Genomic DNA, 6,000 nt, shown 5'->3' on the forward strand with positions numbered 1-6,000 from the left:
TTGGCTCATTACCTAATTTAGGGATATGTAAGTAGTTGAATAAACCTAATAAATAAGAGAATTTCTTTAGCACAAGTTATGCAAATACAGCAGCATTTCACCTACCCCCCACTCTTGGGGTAGGGAAGATAGTGCTTCTTCCTCACCTCAAGGCTACTGAATGGATCGACCAAGGTACCGATGAGAGAATTGAATGTTTGACTACTAAAGTTTGGGGAACATAAACTTTTTTTTTTAACGTATACTTTAATAAGTATAAAGTATATAAACAATCAGATGAGCTTGTGGAGAAGCTGACCAAGATACATAAATTAGGAGACAGAAGTGTCCATCTAAATTTTCTACTTCATTTTTTTTTTTTTTTACAGAATATTTATTAAAGTTGTTTAATGTTCAATTTCTCATTTGTCATCCTGGAAGTCCTTTATTGTAAAGATTCTTCTTTGTCTGATTAAACAAACAGCAGCCACATTGTCAGTGCTTATTCTGGACCTCCACGTTGGATAAATTCAATTTCTTCTTGAGATACAAGTTTCCTTCTGTACTTCTGAGGTAAAGTTTTTATTATCTCTGCAGTGCCTGGTGGACCCTGATGCATCAGCCAGTCTGGCGACTTAACTTCCCTTAGAAAGTTGTGAAATTGAAGCAGAGTGAGATGGTCGTCCTGCTGATCTCAGAACTTCTGGCACATTGGCTTTAGGATTGCCTCTTCCGTCAGGGAACTTATTAATGGAGTATGTGGCTTGACTACCTGAAGACATTCCAAAGGGAATGTCTGAACCTGGGTCTGCAGAGTGAAGAAAGCAGGCTATGTTTTCCATCACTGGTAGGTCAGAGAGGCATGGTTCCTATGTTTGAGAAGCAGATTTTGGAGGAAAGAGCCACACAAAGAGCATTTGAGGGGAAAACCCTCTTCAGGAGGGTTTGCTGCCAAGAACAAGGAGCCTTTAGCAGGAAGACATCAGAGATACTGTCCAATGAAGAAACAGCCGGGCGGTCAGGGGAATGTAGGGAACAACTGTGGGAGAAACAAACCTCACAGCACAAGAGCTGAATTTTGGTGTTTTTGTTTGTTTGTTTTGTTTTTGTTTTTCTTCAAAGGGAGAATATCTAAAAAACCCACAAAAATATTTCAGGAGAAAAAGAATGAACATTGGGAATCTGCCATCCTCAGAGGGCACCGAATACCAAGTTACATCTGCCTCTGCCAACTAGGATTTTTTCCGTTCCTCCTTTGCTCCGTCCAGAACCAACTCAGGAAGTTGCAGTGACAGCCTACTGGGAAAGTGATGTTGAGAAGAGCTGGAACAAGATGGGGGAGTGGAGAAGTGGCCACACTCTCCTCCTTTCCTGTGATGGTTAATTTTATGTGCCAACTTGGCTGGACTAAGGGATGCCCAGATAGGTGGCACACATTATTTCTAGATGTGTCCGTGACGTTGTTTCCAGAAGAACTTAGCATTTGAATCAGACTGGGTGAAGATCACCCTTACTAATGCAGGTGGGCATCATCCCTCTGTTGAGAGCCTGAATAATAGAGCAAAAAGAGAGAAGAGGGGCGAATTTGCTCTCTTTGCTTTGGCCTGGGACGTCCATTTTCTCCTCCCCCTGGACATCAGTGCTTCTGGTTATTGGGCCTTCTGATTCAGACTGAATTACACCACTGGCTTTCCCAGCTTGCAGACCGCAGATACTGGGACTTCTCAGCCTCAATAATTGCATGAGCCAATTCCTATTATACATTTCCCCATCTCTCTCTCTCTCTCTGTCTCTCTCTCCCTCTGTCTCTGCCTCTCTATCTCTCTCTCTCTCTCTCTCCCCCTGTTCTATAACCATGACTAATACACCTACTAAACACTTCCTAGGTTGAAGCAGCATGACTGTCCGTGGTATGAAAAAAGGCTTTAATTTAAATGAAGCACAGAGATTGGATCATTAAAAGAAGCTGGGCATCTCATTTGCAATTCTGAGTCTGAATGGATGATCAGAATTTAGTGAGACCAACAGAAACTTTCTTCCAAAACATAATAAATAGCATATGCAGGTTTTATTCATCTCCTCCTCACGCCTATGGTGAGGGAGAGACTCCTGCCCTAGAGTTATGTGGATGACTGAACAGACAACACCCACCACTAGCCAGATGAGACTGACAGCAATTTCTTAGTCACATAAACTACACAAGCCAGGTGAAGAGGACATCACATGCCATGCAGGGCCACATGGGGGTTGCTCTTGGAAACAAATCAATAAGCAGGGGCTGTAGGGGGCAGGCTTTGTAGTAACAAGAGGCTGAGGTGGCCCTTGGCTTGTCTGAATAATTTCTTGCACTGGCTTCTGCTACTTCAGGACTGAACCAGGTCTTGTGATAAGAGGGTTGTTAGACTAGGGTTCTTTATCTGCAGGAGCAGGGGGGAAGGGGAACTTGTGGTTAGGTCATTCAAAGCTCTCCCAGTTTTACAGATGTCAAGGCAACGTTAACGCCGAGTCTTAATTTCAGCCTTACACCACAGTGTAAAAGGGCCAGAGAGAAGACACTATATATTCAGGGTCTAATTAGTATTTTGGAATGCAGAGCACAGAAATAGAAAGGTTTGAAGGAGACTGGAGAAAAAAGCTGGGACCAGAACCTAGAGTCTCAAATGCCCTGCTACAGAGTTCTTGCCTGTAAGGGCAAAGGGAGAGCATTAAAGAGTCTTAAACAGAGTAACATCGTGAGATTCGTGTTTTGTTTGGAAGCCTCTCTAGCTGTAACAAAGTGAATGTTTGGGAGTAGGGCATGACTCCGAAGGTAGGTAGACAAATTAGGAGGCTGTTGGAGTGTCTAAGAGACTAAAATGTGCCAAAAGTAATTTTGGGAATAGAAAGATATGGATGGATCTCAGAAACTTAAGCAGAAGGAAAAATTAAGCTTTCTGGATTTGGCAACTAGATAAATGATATGTCTTTCACTGTAGTAAGAAAAACCAGATAGGCACAATTTAGAAATGCAAATGTTCTAGCCATAAAAGTATGATAAATTAATCATACAGTAGGAAGATGAGAGTGATTTGTATATATTTTAATGGTAGACGTTTCCACTTCCTGTGTTTATGGATTATTAAAAGTATAACACATTAGAATCAATATCTCAGTAACATAAATCAATCAACAAATATTTTCAACATACCCACTAGATATTAAAGATAGTACTCTCAAAGACTTTTTACTAGTTGAGTATGTTGAGACCAAACTCATAAAAGAACCAGTGGCACACTGTGGTATTTGCTAAGTACCAAATGATCAAAATGGAAAATAAGTTTTATGAAAGTATTCAAAAATGTCTGGTAATACCAGTGAAAACTTCTCTCAAAACACAAAATTTTAAATGTCATTGTTTTATCTAGAAGTTCTGCTTCTAGAAATTTATGCTAGGAAAATGGCAAAGAAATTATGAATAAAAAATGTGAGATAAAAGACGTGATAAACAGTGAAGTTAATGCTTTCTCTAAGGTTTTTGCTTATAGATGCAACATGCTATCTTCTTTTTGATCATGCTTGGGGTCAAAAGAACACCCCTCTGAAGATTAAACAAAAGACCCAATTAGGCACTTGAGATGTTTTCCCATCAATTCCTCCTCTTCCTTTTTACTTCATCCTCTAGGGCTGAAATCAGTCAAGATACAGAAAAGAATGAAGACAGGCTGACAATGCTATCATTAATTGCCTATGGCTTCCTCACTGTTTTTAATACTGATTTTTTTTTTGGTTAACGACCTCACCTTTAGTCTGCTTCCCCATAGTTCAAAAACAACCATGTTCTATCCCTTTATAATTATCATTGACAGACTTCCTGAGCTTAAAAAGTCAAAAAAAAAATGTGTTTACTTTTGGATGGAGCCTTAAAAATACAACTGATAAAAAAGCCATCTTTGGGCTTCCCTGGTGGCGCAGTGGTTGACAGTCCGCCTGCCGATGCAGGGGACACGGGTTCATGCCCCGGTCCGGGAGGACCCCACATGCCGCGGAGCGGCTGGGCCCGTGAGCCATGGCCGCTGAGCCTGCGCGCCCGGAGCCTGTGCTCCGCAACGGGAGAGGCCACAACAGTGAGAGGCCTGCGTACCGCAAAAAAAAAAAAAAAAAAATCCATCTTTTTACTTAGAAGTTCTGCTTCTAGAAATTTATGCTAGGACCATAGTGAAGAAATGATGACTATGTGTGCATAGAATGGTGCTCTTTGAGTTTTAATAGTGAAAACATAGCCATCACCTATATTAACATCAAAAATGTTTTGGTTATATAATAACAGCATAACTACACAATAGAATATTATGCCACCATAAAGTAGAACTGAAAGTATTGCAAAAAAAGACATAGACAATATATTCTAACATCGAAGAGCAGCTAATAGGAGAGTATTACGGCATGATGCTCTCTATCTATATGCATAAAGAATTCAGAAAGGAATTACCCAGCAGGTTAACAGTAGTTATCCTGAAGGATGTGGGATTGCAGGGTTACTTTCACTTCCTCTCTACCATCTGAAATTTTAGAATGATAATACATTATCGGAAAAAAAATATGTGTTACGAAAGGACTTCCATTGTTGTCTTATGAGGAGATTTCTGGACAACACTTCTTCAGACAGAGAAAATCATATGGCCCGAATGATGTAAAAACTCTTCTGTGGTTGCATACTGACTACTACTACTCAATGCCTCCCATTTTCCAGCAGCTAGAATGAAAACTGATACACTTGGCACTTTGATGGGGTTTGTTGTTTGGCCAACTCATGACCACTTCAATGTTCATTCTTCTAGTTTTGCATAATGATGAATTATAAAAAAGTATCTGGCCATTTAAGAACAACCCCCAAATAGGGCTTCACTATTTTTACTAAGGTAAAACATTCTCTCAATAAGCCAAATTCAAAATTACAGAACCATCTTTAATTTTTCTTTGCTTCTTGTATCAAATCTCTAACAAAGCCACCCATCTTCTCCCATTCCTTTCTATTCTTTACAACAGGGGTCAGTAAACGTTTTCTATAAAAGACCAGGTAGGAAATATCTTAGCACAGCAACATGCTTAGATCTTAAACGCACTTTGCTAAGTGAAAGAAGTCCGACATAAAAAGGCTCATTTTGCACAATTCCATGTATATATAGCACTCTGGAAAAGGCAAAACTGTAGGAACAGAAATAAGATTAGTGGTTGCCAGTGATAAAGGTGTAAAGAGAAAGGTTGAATATACATGAACAACACTAGGGAACTTGGGGCACGGAGTGGGGTGAGAAAACTTCTGTACGGAATTGTGGGGATGAATACATGAGTCATCACAGTTGTCAAAACTCAGAGAACTGTACATCGTAGAGTGAATTTTACTGCATGTTAACTTTTAAAAATCAGATCAAACAGGATGTGGGGAGGGATGCAGGATGTGACAAATCTAGATGTATTTCAAAGGAATTACATAATCACAAAAAGTTGCTGACCCGAACAACTTTGGCAAACAATTTCCTGACTGGATACTTCAGAGTTAAACACAAAAAGAAATGTACATTAACCCTACGCTCTAGCTTAGGGCTTGGCAAACTTTTTCAATAAAGGACTTGACGGTAAATATGTTCCGCTTGGCAAACAAGAATCTCTGTCCCCACTATTTAACTGTGTAGCTGGAATGCAGAAGCAGCCACAGACAATATGTAAACAAATGAGCGTGGCTGTGTTCCAATAAAACTTTATTTATTAAACAGGCGCTGGGTTGGATTTGGCCTGTGAGCTGTACTTGGCCAATCTCTGCTAGAGTTGGTAAATTTATTCCTCACAAGGGTATGGCCTAGCAATTCTAAAACTACTTTACTTTTATGCTAGGGTTGAACTAATAAATATACTGTAGAAACTGACAGTTGGCTTTCTCACTGCCAAAGGAAGAAGTTACAAACAAGGAAAGCGTAAATGCTAGAATGAACCACGTGGTACTGGATTGGAGATGGGGGTATTCAAATGGATTCATGATTTTTT

Source organism: Pseudorca crassidens, chromosome 4, assembly GCF_039906515.1.
Source record: "Pseudorca crassidens isolate mPseCra1 chromosome 4, mPseCra1.hap1, whole genome shotgun sequence".
NCBI lineage: Eukaryota > Metazoa > Chordata > Mammalia > Artiodactyla > Delphinidae > Pseudorca > Pseudorca crassidens.